The sequence below is a fragment of the Hyperolius riggenbachi genome, chromosome 3 (genome assembly GCF_040937935.1).
Source record: "Hyperolius riggenbachi isolate aHypRig1 chromosome 3, aHypRig1.pri, whole genome shotgun sequence".
Taxonomy (NCBI): Eukaryota; Metazoa; Chordata; class Amphibia; order Anura; family Hyperoliidae; genus Hyperolius; species Hyperolius riggenbachi.
In genome coordinates this window covers 213,439,826-213,458,522 of record NC_090648.1, presented here as the reverse complement: position 1 = coordinate 213,458,522, position 18,697 = coordinate 213,439,826, and the positions used below count along the sequence as shown (strand labels likewise).

Sequence of the window (18,697 nt, the reverse complement as noted above, 5' to 3'; positions counted from 1 at the left end):
TCCATCTCGTTGACCATCTCTATTAGTGACACGGCTACACATCAGGCTTTATACTTACAGCATAGATGTTATTTAGTATATATAAGCGATTCCTGTGTACACATCATATATACAGTCACAATCAGATATGTATATCTGACCTTAAAAATACGGGGACTGCTTTATTGAAGGAGCACAAGTAACTAATTTTGATTGGTTTATTTCATTTTTGTGGACTAAGCACAGCTATTACTGTATATATACATTATTTTTAATGACTATTATCTGAGAAATAGAACATTTTATCATATTTTCTATTTTAATTACAGTTACAAATTCATTAGGAGTCGGAGTCGGAGTCGGTGCATTTTTTCCCGACTCCGACTCCAGGCACCCAAAATTGCCCGACTCCACGACTCCGACTCCACGACTCCGACTCCGACTCCACAGCCCTGATAATACCTAGGGTTCATTTTTTGAAATGCAGTTCAATGTAATTTTTTGTATTTCAGGCTCTAAAATGAAAATAAATGAGAAATACCCAATTTAAGTCACTGCTGGAAGTAGATGATCCCCCATGCATAGCTGTGGTTTGCATCCTGCACATGAATAATTGTGGCAGACACAGAGTAATGTGATCGCCGCCCTAGTGATATTCAGTGAAGGATCACACTTTCAGTTGCTTAAGCTTTGTATGCATGTAGGAGGAATGTCACCTGCCAGGGATCAGGACTCATTTTCGGGTGACAGTGCGGGACCAAGGCTCTACAGATACATTGCTAGCCATTACGCTAGCAATGCATTCTGTTGGCTTATTGCAAGGAGGGCCAATGAAGTGGTGAAGGAGGAATAGAAATAAATGGCAAGTGCTTGTCCAAGTTGATCTGCCAAGTGGATCGCTCACAGACACACCGAGGAGTACCAAGTGTACTGTACACACGCTAGATTCTTGGCAGATACAGTCATCGGCCGCATCCGCTTAGTTTAAACTTGCATGTGCTTTAGGCTGTTTTTTTAAGCTTTAGGCCATGTTCACAGAGGTACGTTACAGTGCGGTGTAACAGTCACTTTGTAACAAAGCTTACCACAACCTATGCGACCTTCACAGTGTGACCAACGTTGCAGTAACGCGAGCTATGACATCGTAACGCTTGTGTTAACAGTAAAAGTGAAGCATACTTATTGACTATATGCTTCACTCTACCCTACAAAACCCAAACATAACGTGGTGCACCGCAATCCTGACCTGTTATTTTCCACAGGCAACGACGACAGCCGCTAAGAACATGGCCTTAAGCTCATGGTGTGTTCCTTAACCACTTCGGGGAAAGGGTGAAAATTAGGGGGTTTCCCCATTACAGATAGCCTGGCATAGGTATCCGCAGTATAGGTAGCAAGGTGTACGTATCCCCAGTATAGGTAGGCAGCGATTACTCACCTTCCGTGGGTCCTGCGACAAGCAGCTCTCCCAGCCATCCAGCTGCGGACTGCTGCTAAGTTCCGGGTCCCGGCTGGATGATGCCATCAATCGTGACCCGACTCGAGGCAGTATGAAGCTGGATGCCAGGCAGAGCGGAGGGGCAGTTGCAATATGCACACATGGAGGCACATCAGGAGAGGGGAGTGGGTCCTCTTCTTTTTCCGCCGCACGGTGATCACTACGATCAGGAGCAAATAGCAATGGCTCCTGATCAGTGAGGGAAGATGTCAGCTGTCATATGACAGCTAAATCTCCCCATTCGGATGCACACAGCAGGACCAAGAGGCATTAGAGTTACGTCTATTCAGCAGCACAGGACGCAACTATAAAGTTTTGGTGCCAAAGGGGTTAAAGATGGATTTTCAGCCACAAAATCAAATTCCATGTATCCACTGCTCTGTATTTAATAGCCTGCAACCTTACCCTGCATTGTAAGCAGTCAGATCTATTCAGAAATGTTTCTGCTGTAATAAATCTTATTTCAGTCAGACTGGCTCTATTTGCTCCATTGCAGATGAGAAGGAAACTAGTCATCTCCCCTCAAACACATTCCTGTTTCTCACTGATTGGCTGAGGGCAGTTCAGTGTGCTGCTGAAATACCATCTATGCTGTGCTCTCATGTGTTTACAAAGCAAGCTAGCTAGGAGGACAAAAAAAGTAAGGGAATAAATTACATTAGGATTGGCTTCAGTCAGGGGGAATCAAGATGGCAAATGCCAGGAACAGAATTATCTTTATTTACTGTATAAAATTAACTGAAATCAAAACGTGGACAGTAAAATACATATGTTAAGTAAGTAGAACTAGTAGTTATCTTCCTCCAGCCCCCTCCATGCCGATCGCTCCCTCGTTCTCAGATTGTCCAGAAGAAGCTCTCTACACCTGCGCAGTGCTTGTGCACAGGCGCAGAATGTCCCCAGCCGTGGAAGCACGATGGGGGAGCGTTTGGGCGGACTTCACCTGTGCCGACTGGCAAAGCTAACGGAGGATGGCGAGGAGAATGGCGAGGGAACGATTGGTGTTGAGGGGGCTGGAGGAAGCCCTGGGGGTGTATAAATCTTTTATACCCTTTCATCTCAGGTACACTTTAAAGCTACATCCACATTCACACTGGATTGTCAGAGGACAGCAACTGCATCTGATGTACAATCAACAGTTTCCATCTATGTAATCTTGGTGTGCGTTGTAATGGACAGGTCATAGATACTATACCATCTATGATATGTCAGAGTTCTGTGCGGTGTTTGGAAAAGTAGTGCAGGATGGAAGCATAGTCCATTCATAGCCAATTACACTGATACACAGCCACATTACACACGACACTCACTGCCATATTTCTACCAATAATCCCTTGCTTAGTCAGCACAATTATTTTTACATGTTAAATACAATGCTGGGTACACACTACACTATTTCCTGTTCGATTGACAGGAATCAGACCATTATTTCCGTCATGTCCGATCTGCTCCAGTTTGATAACTAGATCGGTTTTCCAAAGTTATCATGGGAAAATCGTACAAGTTATCGATCAGGCACAGTCGGGACATGTACACATGATGCAACGTCCTGTCATCTTACACGTCGTTCGGACCGGAAATTGCTGGATATAATCTAGATTATATCCAATCTCCTTCACACAAAAAAGTAATTACGCCAAGGGAATTTATAGGCTACATACATGCATATTTTACAAGGAGTTATGCTTCCACTATAACATCTAACGCCCCTTTCACTTATAATACACATGTGCTTTAGAAAAATGCATTTAGAAGTGTATCTAAAAATAATCTGTTACAACACACATGGAGCAGTCTACTGACCTGCATGTGCAGTACATTGTAATGCATTACATTTTAAAGCATAACACAACATGCAGTTTGAACGGAGCCTTAGTATTTTGGTCCACTTTTTCTCACTAGACATTTAAAGATATTCATTTTATGTGGCCAAGTAGAAGGAATCTGGCTACAGTAGCTTCAGACCACCTGTGTAAACTATCAAAATGCTTATGCAAACTCTGACTTCCTACCCGCTACAACCCGCTCCCCTCACAACCCACTAATGCTCAGTGGCGATTTATGCATACACAGGTACAGGCCCATGAGAAAAGCAGCCTGTGCCCATGCAAATACCAGTGTTACTTGGGGAAACCTGTAGCGCCTTTAATGAGGTTTTGAGTAAGTTCCAGCATCACATGCCAACTACCGTATGTTGTGGCAAAAACTAAGTTTAAAAAACACCTGATCTGCTGCATATGCACATAGTCTGTGGCTGAAACTATCTAGGGGCAGAGGGGCAGCAGGATAGATAGGCAACGTGCACTGTTTAAAAAGAAATAAATATGGTAGCCTCCATATGCATCTCATTTCAGTTGTCCTTTAAGTTCACTTCTAAACCAAAAATAAAGCCAAGGAAAGAAGGCAACCCTGAACACAGGAACGTTACTGCAATGGCAGTAGTGCATGAACCCTACACTTTAAAATTACACCACTGCAAAATATAAAAAGGAACAAGTCTTGAATTGCCATCTTAGTCATTCTCCTGCAACAGTACTATCATTAGTTACTTTTGTTTTCAGGGCTGTGGAGTCGGAGCAATTTTGGGTGCCTGGAGTCGGGAAAAAATGCACCGACTCCTAATGAATTTAAACTGTAATTAAAATAGAAAATATGATAAAATGTTCTATTTCTCAGATAATAGTCATCATAAATAATTTATACATACAGTAATAGCTGTGCTTAGTCCACAAAAAAGAAATCAACCAATCAAAATTAGTTACTTGTGCTGCTTCAATAAAGCAGTCCCCGTATTTTTAAAGTCAGATATACATATCTGATTGTGACTGTATATATGATGTGTACACAGGAATCTCTTATATATACTAAATAACATCTATGCTGTAAGAATAAAGCCTGATGTGTAGCTGTGTCACTAATAGAGATAGTCAATGAGATGGAAATAATTCTGCATTGATTTTGATTTATGCAAATGTATGCACTCTCTTTGCTCATGAAATCAAATAATTTGATATGTTGTTAAAATTTGGTTTGGTGACTACGAAGTAAATGGTACCTGAGAAGGATGAAAATAAAAGTTTTATACATACCTGGGGCTTCCAGCCCCCTTCAGGCTAATCAGTCACTCGCTGTCCACCTCCACCACCTGGATCTTCTGCTATGAGTCCTGGTAAATCAGCCAGTCAGCGCAGTCTGGCCGCATGCGCTTCCACAGCCAGGACCGTTCTGCACCTGCACAATAGGGCTGCACAGGTGTAGTATGCTCCTGGCGGCGGAGTGTGTGCATGTGCACTACGCCAGACTGTGTCAAGTACCTGGACTCAGCAGTAGATCCAGGTGGTGGAGGAGGACAGCGAGGGAATGATTAGCCTGAAGGGGGCTGGAGGAAGCCCCAGGTATGTATAAAACTTTAATTTCATCTGTCTCAGGTTTCTTTTGTTACACAGTAGTACTATACTCTACATATGCACTCGCCACAGAGCTGCAGGGAATCCACTGAGAATGTTGTGCACATTTAACACATTGGTGTTGTCTATCACCCATAAACCTGGTTCAGATTGAGCATGAAGAATGTGTAATAGAGGAAGAATCTCCTTATTCCCCTATACCTGCACATCACTCTTACATGTACCCACAGTTACATTGCCTAGGGCCTGACAGATGGTCTTTGTTCCGGGTCTGTACCTTTTACAAGTACTCTTACCAAGGACTAGTTTTAGTCTGACTAAAGGGAATAAATATGGCAGTCTTCATATCTTTCTTACTTCAGTCGTCTTTTGAAATTCCTAAGCGTTGGCAGTTAAGAGACAAGTTTCATGTTACATACTTTCAATCAACAAGATTGTAATATGCAAATTAGAGGAGTCTGAGTCGAGGAGTCGGAGGAATCCTAAACTAAGGAGTCGGGGGATTTTTGTACCGACGCCACAGTCCTGTTTGTTTTAACCTAGGCTGCTTTGTTTACTTCAAATTAAAATGTGAACTGTCCTTGACTCCAGGGAGAAACATCAGCGTGCTTGAACTATACGTCAACATAACTGTAGCACCTACATAAAAGTAATTTGTGTGGTATCTTCTAACGTTGTGACCAATTTATTTCCTCACTACATATATGAAGGGGGATGAGTTATATTTTAGTCTGCTAATCTCATTAGTTTGTTCCTGTTTGTATCATGTTCTGCACAGTTCACAAAACGAGGCAATTTCTTTACTTCCTCTTACAACCTCTCCTGTCCTTCACAATTGCTCATTCATTTCTTTTCCAGCAACACCAGAGTGGAGGGCAAGTGAAAATGGGCAACTACAAGAGGCTCGGTCTTCTAATGAGGGAAGGGTTAACGGGAAGTCAGCCAGGTAGAAGGTATGACAGTATGAATGTAGCAGCAGTAATGCTTTACAATAATTAATAAACCATGGTAGATTTAACACTTTCACATTGAACAATGTGCCTTCTACACAACTGCCTGAACTAAAAGCACAATAAACTGCCACTAGTAATAGACACGTTAGTAAGAATTTAGATAGTAAAACTAATACATACATTTAACCACTTGAGGACTGCAGTGCTAAACCCCCCTAGTGACCAGGCCATTTTTAGCAAAATTGGCCACTGCAGCTTTAAGGCCAAGCTGCAGGGCCGCACAACTCAGCACAGAAGTGATTTCCCCCCCCTCCCTCTTTTCTCCCCACCAACAGAGCTCTCTGTTGGTGGGGTCTGATCGCTCCCCCCATGTTTATTTTTTTTATAATAAAAATTATTGTTTGGTTTGTTTTTTTAAAAACCCGTTTCTTTAAATTTCTACCCTCCCTCCCTCCCCACAGCCAGCCAATTATGGCGATCGGCTGTCATAGGCTTCTGCCTATGAGAGCCGATCGCTCTCTTGTCCCCAGGGGGGACAGCCGTGTCACACGGCTGTCCCCAGTGCAGCGCTGCACCTTGTAAATAGACGGCGATCACGCCGTCTAACAGTCTCCCGAGTGGCAATAGCCGCTCGGAGACTGAAGGCGGGGCAGAGCTCCGCCCCCCAAGCAGGAGATGCGCGCGATCTCCTGCAAAACAGAGCCCCAGGACTTTGCGCCAATTCGCATTAGGCGGTCCTGGGGCTGCCGCCGTGGCCACGCCCATTGGCGTGACGCGGTCGGCGGAAGGTTAAAAATGAAATAGAGCAAATGCTAGTCCTCATGGGTGGGTAAAGAGTAAAGGTCTTAAAAATTTGCTTTTGGCTACAAAACACCTTTTAAACCTGATGCTATGTGCCAAGTCAAGATGCTAATGTCTAGAATGCATGTGGGACAACAAGACAAAGATCCAGAATGCACGTGGGACACCACACATAAAAATCTTTCGTGTTGATAGATAGCGCTCCGCTTCATTATTAAATAGATATAGATATAAATATAGATAGATAGAGAGATATCTCAATAAAGCCCCCTTAGGGATTGCACGCTACCAGTGAAACTGGTCAAAAGATTGCTTAGCAGATCCAAAGGCCGATTGCCCAACCGTTGACTGAAGTAAAGACGGTGGGTGAAGTCCAAGTCTTCAGTAGGCGTTGCTGCCCTGCTCGTGTCAGTTCACCATATGTCACAAAAAGACAAGTGTCTCATAGCGTGATTCCGTATACATAAAATACATTTTATTAATGGAGTTACTCACAAACAAGTTGGTGTACACAGCGCTCAGAGTTTAACGGGCTCTCCCCCGTGCCGCCCGGACAGGCTCACAAGGTTCCTCGTGAACACCGCTGCAGGGACCTCCATATGTGTGTATATCCTAGTCGTCCTTTGGCTCCATCGTATGCGTTTCGTCAAACGCGTGACTCATCAGGGGCGTCACCTGTCTTGACTTCAATCAACAGTCGGGCAATCGGCCTGTGGATCTGCTAAGCGATCTTTGACCAGTCTCCCAGTGGTCAATTGGCTGGGTGAGTGCAATCCCTGAGGGGGCTTTATTGATATATGTGAATGAGAAGCGGAGCACTATCTATCAACACTAAAAAGAACGCATATCAGACACCAAGAGGCAATGTAGGACGTCAAGACGAAAGTGTCCAGAATGCATGTAGGACACCAAATAGGGATGATCAAAGAGATGCAAATAATTCTGAGTTAAGGTTTATGCACGTGTTATATACAAATGTATGTAGCTTGAAAAGGGCTGTGGAGTCGGAACAATTTTGGGTACCTGGAGTCGGAATCATGGTTTCAATAAATGGAGGAGGAGGAGGATGATTTTTGAACCAAATCCATAGCCTTCGTAAAAATAAGGAGTCGGAGTCAAGGAGTCAGAACAATTTGGGGTACCTGAAGTCAGAGGTTTCATAAACTGAGGAGTCTGATGATTTTTGCACCGACTCCACAGCCCTGGAAAATGGACCAATCAAATCCTGCCAAGGTGGAATTCAGTTGGCCGATTTCCAAGCAGGATCAATCTGCATACATAATTTGCATAAACCTTGCCTCTCATTGGCCACCCCTAAACCCAAGACGTAAACGTCCAGAATGCATATGGAGCACCAAGATGTAAACTTCCAGGCTAAACTGATACTGAATGTTACTTGTGCTTCATGACTGATGCTGCAGGCTAATAACTCTAGTCTAGCCTGTTAGTGCATACTCAATTGGAGCCGCACAAGCTTGGACAGATTACGTTTGATATAATCTACTTTGCAAACGTTCGTATCACAGTCTGACTTTGCGGTAAAAACGATCAAGACCAGCAGAAAAATTTTGTTTGCATTAGCCTCTGATGGTGCTCTGATGAAGACACAATAGTTAAATTTTTGACCCTTCCTAAGGTCTCTTTTCAGAAGCTAAGTCCACCACCTTTCCTCCATTTTAACCCCTTGGGTACTGCATAGATCTCGCCCTTTATCTGCCCAAGAATCAAGTTCCGATCCCTACAGGTGACAACATTTCAATGCGCATTTGCACCTGAAGAGTCTAGTCACACTGTGCACTTTGAAGTAAAGTACAATACACAATACTGTAGATTTCAGTTTTCTGTCCCAATGTTTTAAATGCAATAACGTTTTGTGTGATATAGAACGCTGTCTTATTTAGTGTCCAAAAGAGGTCAGAGCTGTAACTCAGGCGGCTATGTATTGCAGTATAATGTCTGGGCACTTGCATTACATAAATGAGTCTTTTCTCATAACTGACATTTGTATTTCTAGGTGTTGCAGAGCCATGTGTATAAAGCTGAAGTCATAGAGTTCTTGACCAAACAATGTTGTTCTGGTTTTTCTCAGATTAAGTTTCTTCCATCTTTACATATTACTCTCATCAACTGCCAGCTCACTATATACACTGGAGTCTTTTCTGGATGTCACCAATAGCACATCCTTTGAACAAAACGCCAATAACTAATCTTTGTTTCTTTTTTAAATCCATAGTTCTGCAACACACAGAAATCCAGTAGTAAAGCCAGTCATGCTTTGAGTAACAGTATAGCTGGCCATATTACTTAAAGATTGCCACTCGATGTGCCAAAACTATTAATGTAACTCCACAATGATCGGAATCGACTCAGAAAGGAATTGATTCCTACCAGGGCTGTGGAGTCGGTACAAAAATCTTAAAGTGAACCTCCGGACTAAAAATCGACAGCAGCACTGAAAAGGCCTGGTGTTTCTTTAACAGTTTCACAGCATCAGAACTTTGTTTCTCTTATACAAGCCTCATTTTTACCTGCACAGAAGAAAACTGCCCGGGCTTTTTTCCCCCTGATGCTGTGCAAAGCATGATGGGATTTCTGATGTTGTTCTCGTTCTGCTGTTTTGGTGCAATTTTTTTTTTTTACATTTTGAATTTGACATTTGAAGCCTAGTGTGTGCAGCTGGGAGGGGAAATCAGGACATAGGACAGTTGGAACTGTGTCTCCTGCTCCTTGTCACCTCCTTTCAACCAAAAAGATGGCTGCCCCCATGACAAAGATGGCAGCCCCCATGAATAACAAACATTTTCCTGTTCTTTTAAAACAGGGTGGGTAAGAGATTATATTACCTATCTATTCTAATTAACATAACTAATGTAACTTGATGACAGTATGTTTGTTTAGGCTGAAGTTCCCCTTTAAGACTCAGTTTATGAAACCACCGACTCCAGGAACCCAAAATGGCTCCGACTCCTTAGTCTAATACTTACCAGGGCTGTGGATTTTGTACACAAATCTTCAGACTCCTCAGTTTATGAAATCACAGACTCCAACTCCAGGTACCCAAAATTGCTCCGACTCCGACTATTCGACTCAGACTCCAACTCCACAGCCCTGATTCTTACTACACACATTACATACATGTTTAATATATTTTAGCAGAGTGTTACTTTAGATTTACTTTTGGTCAAAATCAATCTAAATTTGGTTGACCAGAAATTTTAGGGGAATTGATTCCTGGCAGCAGATTAATCAACTGTGCAGGGAGTCGAAATGGAAAATCTAGAAAAAGTCATGGTGTACAAGCATCTCACTTGGGTTAACTTAATAAACAATACTAGTGTGTTAGAAAGCACTAAGACAGCAATTTAGGTCATGTTCTATAAATAAAAGGGATATCCAGCCAAATAGAATGGGAGTTCAGTGCAAAATCCCCTCTATAGACTAGGCAGCTGAAATATTACAAATATCCAGGGTTGGGAATGGCAAACAGCCTTAGGGAGAAGGCATGCTCTCCCAATTCTCCAGCTCAGTGTGCTATCATCAATTCCAAGCAGAAAAATGAAGTAGTATGAAAGGGCTGATATGCACAAGTAAAAGGAAACATGCACATGATGGTGATTATTTACATACATAAACAGTGTGCACAGTAAAATGTTTCCTAATCACTCTATAAAACAAAATTCCTGAGCTACCAATAATGTGCACATGTGCTTCAGTACAAGCCAGGGTGTGTCTATGGTATGGACACTGACACAGTAACATGATCCAGTCTCATAAACATAAGCCACATTCATGTGTAGACACATCACTAGCACAACGCTCTTCAATGACTAGACTTCAATTCTAAATTTAGCTTGGTACATTTTCTGAAAGTGCACAAGGCACAATGTAACCGAGGAATCTGGAGAAAATATTATAAGTCTCATAATACAATCAATCGCTCTTTTTGTTTCTTTTCTTCAAAAGATAAAACTATGGTTTCCCAGTCATCAGTAAAGGTACCCATACATCTAGCGATTTTGGCGTACAATCAACCAACCAGGGCTGTGGAGTGGGTACAAAAGTCCTCCGACTCCTCAGTTTAGGATTCCACCGACTGACTCCTACTACTCTAATTTGCATATTACAATCTTGTTGATTGAAAGTATGTAACATGAAATTCGTCTCTTAACCACCCTGGCGTTCTATTAAGATCGCCAGGGCAGCTGCGGGAGGGTTTTTTTTAAATAAAAAAAAAACTATTTCATGCAGCCAACTGAAAGTTGGCTGCATGAAAGCCCACTAGAGGGCGCTCCGGAGGCGTTCTTCTGATCGCCTCCGGCAGCCAGAAGTAACACGGAAAGCCGCAACGAGCGGCCTTCCGTGTTTTGCTTACTTCGTCGCCATGGCGACGAGCGGAGTGACGTCATGGACTCAGCCGCCTCCGATCCAGCCCTTAGCGCTGGCCAGAACTATTTGTTTTGGCTGCGCAGGGCTCAGGCGGCTGGGGGGGACCCTCTTTCGCCGCTGCTCGGAGCGGCGGCGATCAGGCAGCACACGCGGCTGGCAAAGTGCCGGCTGCGTGTGCTGCTTTTTATTTCATTAAAATCGGCCCAGCAGGGCCTGAGCGGCACCCTCTGGCGGTAATGGACGAGCTCGTCCATACCGCTAAGGTGGTTAACTGCCAACGCTTAGGAATTTTAAAAGACAACTGAAGTGAGAAGGATACGTAGGCTGCCATATTGATTCCCTTTAGTCATAGACTAAAACTAGTCCTTGGTAAGAGTAATTGAAAAAGTTACAGGCCGGAACAAAGAACATCTATCAGGCCCTAGGCAATGTAACAGTGGGTACATGTAAGAATGATGTACAGGTACTCTGCAAGGGAATGAGGAGATTCTTCCTCTATTACACATTCTTCATGTACAATCTGAACATGGATCAGACCCTAAGCAATATAACTGTGGGTACATGTAAGAGTGATTTGCAGGTACTCTGCAGGAGAATGAGGCGATTCTTCCTCTATTACACATTCTTCATGTAGAATCTGAACCAGGTTTATGGGTGATAGACAACACCTCTTTGTTCAATGTGCACAACATTCTCAGTGGATTCCCTGCAGCTCTGTGGAGAGTGCATATGTAGAGTATAGTACTACTGTGTAACAAAGGAAACCTGAGACAGATGAAATTAAAGTTTTATACATTCCTGTGGCCCCCTTCAGGCTAATCAGTCCCTCACTGTCAAATTTCAACATGGGACCTTCAGGCCTGGAACCCACTAGCAGAACGTTACTAAGCCATTTAAAGGACAACTGTAGTGAGAGGTATATGGAGGCTGCCATATTTATTTCCCATTAAACAATACTAGTTGCCTGGCAGACCTGCTGAGCTATTTGGCCAAGAAACGAGCATGCAGCTAATCTTGTCAGATCTGACAATGTCAGAAACACCTGAACTACTGCATGCTTGTTCAGGGTCTATTGGAGGCAGAGGATCAGAACAGCCAGGCAACTAGCATTGCTTGAAAGGAAAAAAATATGACAGGCTCCATATCCCTTTCACTACAGTTGTTCTTTAAGGCTTCTTTAAAACTTTAAGCGCATGTAATATGAAAGGCTCTTGGTAATGAAATGCTATGGGTGTGATCCCATTTGAACTATGTGATTTTATAAAAAAATCACCCATGGCATTGCATTAGCAAGAGCTTTTGAAATCACTAGAGCTTAGAAAAGGCTACTAGTGGGTTTGAGCCCTTACATTGTAAAGGTATCCCCATACACTAGTTGTTCAACACTACCTATTTTAGGTAGACGTGTTCACTTTTTTCCTATTTGAAATGTGTGTCTTCCTTTCATATAATGTTTAATCAGTTTCAAAGGCAGAATCAATTATCGTCATGGCTGGGTGCAGCCGCAAATCTTGTTTTGATCAGTTGGAGGGACAAGTGATTGAACACTGTCTTTTTCACTGCAAGTAATACAACACCATTGTTTTATGTATAGAGTTGTAGATTTGCATTAATTAGCAAAGATGTGTACACTGCAAGTCTGTATTTTCTGCAAGAAATGCATTAAAACCCCAGAAGAGGAGTGGTTTCTCTAGTTCAGAGCAGACAACCTGACCCAGCCTACATCCTCCCACTTCTGAACTTCTGGCTGCATTCACAATACGCTACCACAACTGCATACACGTGAACATGCACTCTCAGCAATGACACTAAACTTTTGAATATAAATACAACTACAATGTGAAAAAAGTAGCAAGTTTTTCCCTCCCACACTCTTAAAAAAATGCATTTGATATGAACCAGCATATTGTTTTACACGGTCTGGCATACACATAAAAATGGTGATAGTGTAAATGGGGCCTAGCTCTTTGCAGCCAGCACTGCAGTTTCAGCTCTACGGTCTTCTCTTTCTGTTCAGTTCCTACCTGCATGATATGTAAACATAACACTTCCAAAAACTCTACCCAGCGGGCTTATAAAAGCTATGTGCACCTCTCATCACCCCATTCAGCCTGGAATATGGCATTTGGGTAAGCTGTGAAATGGATGAATTTTTCTTTTTTAACCCTGAACGGGGAACAGGAAATTTCTGTTGAGCTGTAGCTCCATAATTTTTCCACATCTGCAGAAGCAGAGTAGTGGTGGGTGGGATCAGTTATAGGCACACAGTGAAAGACTGGCTGCTCCCTCTCTGATGGTATAAGGAAGGAGTTTGCATGGCTCACAGAATGGCTGTCTTCCCAGGCAGCAGCTGACATTGACATGGGAAGAGTTTTGCAAATCCAGGCAAGTCGGGTACTTTAATAATATTTCTAGCAAACATAAAACAGACATTGCAATGCACAAACAATTGTGCATTGCTAATTATTCCTACTTTACTATCATATACCATTAAAATGTAAGGGTTTGATCAGCTTCCTGTAGACTTGATTTATAGGAAAAGGAATTATCGGGCCTGAACAGGAACTTTGCACATGGCTAATAAGATTCACAAAGCAAATGATGAGCTGAATGCTTAATTAATCAAGTCGCTAGTTAAATCATTAGTTTTCCAAATCTGATCAGCAACATGCAAAAGTTCTACTTCAGGCACCAGTAATTTAGGTCATTTTATATACTTACCTCTATAATGGGAAGCCTCTAGAAGGTCCAGAGGTTTCCAGCATACTCTTACAGCCCACTGTTCTAGCGATGGGGCCCTCTGAGCTTAATTGACTCACGCCAGTTGAATAAGATTCTTCTGGCTGTCCTCCAGGCCGTGCACTAATAAATTCCAACTGAGCATGCTCAAAAGGGAACTGCGCATGCCCAGTACAATGAATCCGCTCAAGCAAGGTTTTTCCCTTCATACACTTCGTTCTACTAGGCATGCATGAACCTTACTCATGTATGCCCAGTCAGGATGTACTCATCCATAACCAGGAGCACGGTCATAGGAAACTTTTACTTGGCGCAAGTCAAATGAGTTTAGAGGGACCCTTCACTGGAACGTTAGGCTGTAGGAGGATCTGGGAGGCCTCTGGACCCTCCACAGCCTTCCCACTACTGAGGCATTAACTTTTTTTTCTAAAACGAATACCAGTGTACTTTAAATGTAACAAATGCAAGCTGTCAAAGTTTATATAGTCATTGATATGTGGGCCAATTTAAAAGCTATAAACGGGTAAATTAACAGTGCAATATTGAGTTAAAGTGGATCCAAGATGAAAAACTAACTATAACAAGTAACTTGTCTATATATCTTATCTAAAGTTTAGATAGTTTACACAGCAAATCTAGCTGCAAACAGCTTTAATAGAAAATGATTATTTCTTCCTGTGATACAATGACAGCAGCCATGTTGTTTGTAAACATTACACAGAGGCAGGCTTAGCTGTATCTTGAGCACTCAGCCTGTGAAAAAACCTAATCCCCACCCTTCTGCCTCTGAAATCAATGGCTAGTAGCACCTCCTCCTCCTCCTGCCTAGACTGCACTCCCATGAGCCCTTGCTACTGCCAAGGCTCTCTGAAAACCTGTGGGTGTGGTTTATTTAGTTTATAGGGAATTAGAGTATTAAAAACAAAAAAAAAAGTATTTGGCTTGAGGAATGCCCTATAAACAATAGGAAAGGAACACAATTATGCAATGAGTTAGAGGTCACCTCGGATCCACTTTAACTGTTTTTTTTACCAGATGAATCAAATCGAATTATATGAAAACCGAGATGCTGATGGGCGCAAACAACCCAGAACATTTGCATTATAGATAGTTTCCTTAAAGAACTGGATGACTGGCGTTAAAAAAAATACAAATGGTAACAGCAGGTTTTGATGATATGAAAAGTTTGGATCAATTAATGTTGTGAATCAATGAAAAACAATGTGGTCATTCGATCTGAATGATTCTGATCAAAGATTGTTCACTAGAAACATCCGAATTAATGGATAGGTTAATGGATTAAGGATAGGTTCACAGTGGCCATAACATGGTGTTCCTTGTAATAGCAGGAACGCAATGGAATGGGGAAGCGGAGCCGCACATTATCCGCACGTTGGGCCACATCAGTAATGTAAGATATGCTTCACCGCCACTGTTAACACAAGCTATGCAACGTTCACGGTAGCACTGCGGTATAACGGGTTGCAGTATGGTAATGCACTGCATGCAGTCCATTACCGCATAACACACACATCAATAGATACAGTACAGCATACTTCTCTGACTGTATGCAATGCGGCCGTAACATGCAATGCTATTTCCTTCCGTTGCGTTCCTGTATTACTGGGGAAACAACGCAACGTCCCACTGTGAACCTAGACTATAACAACAAAATGCCACAAAACTGTCATGTGTAGGTGCTCCAGTCTGACTGCTGCCAAAACGCTCCATTAAACCTCAAGAGGTCCCAAAATAGCACATACACAGAAAAAAAAAAGAAAAGAAAAAAAAAAGGAAAGCAAAATATTTGTGCTGGTCATAGCAAACAATCCAATTGTCTCAAGTTTGTACAGGTGAAAGGGAGAATGTGACAACTTCTGACACTTTTGCACACAACAGGCCAAAGCAAAATAAACCTGTCACAACAAGTCCTCATGTCCCCAAATGCAATTAATTTTAAAAAATGTATAATAAAAATATATATAAGAAATCAGCATGAACCATTACAAAACACTTAATTTAATCCACCTCAGCGAATAAAAAAATACACTGATAGAACACAATGAAAAAAAAAAAAAAAACTAACAGAAACAATGGCAGCTCTCAGCATTTGAGGTTGAACACAAATCACATTTTTCAATAGGAAATACACATTTTCATATTATACAGGGAGTTTTTGTAGAGTGTTAATGGGGGAAATAATTTATAAACATGCACTAACTGCACCACAGTGTTTATGTCAAGCTAATCTCCTACAAAGCTTTCCTTTGATAAGGAGTGTTGCAATGCATATAGAAACTATAATAATGAATGTTGCAATGCATATAGAAGACATGCAAATTAATATTTGAAAATTCCCTCTGCTAATGACACAGAAATGACATTGTATCAGTAGTGTATATGGAAAACAAATCGTTTATGAACCACGACATAATATACCCAATGAAAGAACACTTATACTTCTTTGTAATTAACATTATACATCCAGAAATGTCAATGTTTATTTATGTATTCATATTTAACTTAACTGAAGCAACGTTAGTGTTTCTTTAAATTCTGGAACTCCAAGCCCCTGTTTATAATTTATCCCCATAAAATAATGTCATGCAAAATGAACTACAGATGTTGGCATAGATGCAGTAATAATAAGTAGGGCAAGCTGATAAAAATGAGACAATCAGGAACATACAAATAACAGATTTCTATCAAGCATCTCTTCTCAGTTGTGGCACAATAGAGCGCACACAATACAATTACCTGGAGGTAGAGTTGTCCAAGGTTTCCCATTGAATGGAGGCGATGTGTCAGGCAATAATGGGGGGCGAGGCGAGGGTCTGTAGCACAGTGGAGGGGTGCAGGCAGAGCTGGGAGTAAAGAGGAAGGGGTGGGCTGACACCAGGGAGCCCTGCCGCATGCAGCCAAAAGAAGCAGGGAATATCTGTCTATAATAATAAAAAAATAATAAAAGGAAGGCAATGTGCAGATGGATGGGGGTCTGGCAATGGCAGGGGGCGTGCAAACAATTACTAGAGCTGGTAAAATAATGAGGCTGCTGTGTAACGGAACTACAATGAGAAATGGCGAGCAGAGAACAAATGTGGACGAAGTGCCCAGAAAATGGTGTCTAATGCCCACTCTCTTTGGCGAAGCTTCCAGGAGATCCCGTTGCAGGCTCAGACAATCAAGGGAGGCCTCCACTTAGCTGTCTCCTCATACGCGGCCCTGACAGAGGAAACGGTGCCAGATTCTAGGCCCCGCACTGCGCCTGCGCCGACACAGGACGGGTGCAGGGTGTGAGCTGCTCCGCCCTCTGCTGCCATATTGTGGATGGCATCAAACATGGGTTGGTTCTCTGACGCAAATGTGCAGAGACAGACGGGTGATGCGGCTGGCGGTTATGTCAAATAATATTTTGAGCAGTAGCCAGTAGGAAAATGAGAAAGAAAAGAATCCGTTGTGTTCTATGACGGATAAAAGTGCTATGAAGAAAACGTTAAAAAAAGAAAAAAAAACAGCCATCGAAGAGATGTGCTGCAGGCTGCAAGTTTCTGTAATATTTGGAAGGCATGATGAAAGGTCCCTGTTACAATCAAGTAATCTGGTCATGTCTGTATAAGGGAGGAGGGGATGGAGATGTAACCTATTCAACCAGAAATTGCTGGGACAATAGAGAATACACACAGTTACAGCTATGATGAGCCACAACACCAGCTATACAAAATTAATTCTGTACATAATTGAGCAGGTCAGCAAATGATTTGTACATAGAGGTGGGAGAGAGCCCTGTCCAGGGCTGGTCCTAGAGTTTTAGCTGCCTGAGGCAAACTTATGAGGATGCCCCCCCCCCCCTTTCCGATTTGGAATAATCACACAGCATCCGTAAATTTAGTCTAGTTCATTTAATTCAAATGAGACACTGCTGCTGTCCTGCCTCCCTCCTCCTCACTCACTGTCAGACTCCTCACACAGCAAAGCAAGCTGCTTTTCCCCTATGATAACCTCTTCACCTCACAGTACAAAAATGTTGCCCTTGTTATCTCAGCCTGATGCAAATGTTTCACCTTGCTTCATGACAGAACTGGCCCTGTCCATACAAGTTTACATATTAAAAGGAACCCAAGGTTAGAGGGATATGGAGGCTGACATGTTTGTTTCTTCTTAAATAATGCACATTGCCTAGCTGTCCTGCATGTATACATGCAATTAAGGTGCCTTGAAATTTGGGCGCAGACACATGGTGTTAAAAAAACTGCCATTTGGCTGCACTTAAATGGCATTCGTGGGCAGCATCTGAGAGATTTAACTACCCAACAAGTGCACAGTTCAGCCTCGCATCTGAAAGAGGCCTAAGATGGTAGTGAGGCGGTCGGCATGCTAGGTAAAATTATAAGCATGCCTATGAAATAAGCAATCGTCAGGCCGCTACTCAAGAAAGCATCCCTAGACCCAGATGCTCTAAACAGCTACAGACCTGTATCCAACCTCCCCTTTCTGGGGAAAGTTATTGAAAAGGCTGTCTACCTCCAGGCTCTACAAAAACAGCATCCTTGACTCTCTTCAGTCTGGCTTCAGGAAATATCACAGCTGTGAAACAGCCCTCACATAAATTTGCAATGATATGTTCATGGTAAGAGACAGAGGCCAATGTTCCATTCTGATTTTGCTCGACCTCTCAGCAGCCTCAGCGGCTTTTGACACAGGTGATCATGAAATCTTTTAACAGGCTAAAAGAGTACTGTGGCATAGATGGTTTAGTTCTCCAGTGGCTCAACTCCTTCCTGGCTGGCAGAACACAACGGATAGACTTGGGGCCCTTCCTCTCCAACTCTGTACCACTAAAATATGCTATACCCCAGGGCTCGATATTATCCCCTTTACTTTGCACCCTATACATGCTGCCACTTGGAGAAATCATACAAAAACATGACCTGACA

General features: G+C 42.5%; 1 protein-coding gene across 1 annotated transcript in view; it reads right to left on the bottom strand.

Moving 5' to 3' along the window:
- The window catches only part of CSK (C-terminal Src kinase), a 158,588-nt gene extending 141,560 nt beyond the window's left edge, over window positions 1–17,028 (bottom strand). Inside the window, exon 1 of the mRNA XM_068275679.1 lies at window positions 16,521–17,028. The gene's annotated coding sequence lies outside the window, so the exon portion shown is untranslated. The remainder of the gene's footprint in view (window positions 1–16,520) is intronic.
- Window positions 17,029–18,697: the final 1,669 nt, after the last annotated feature.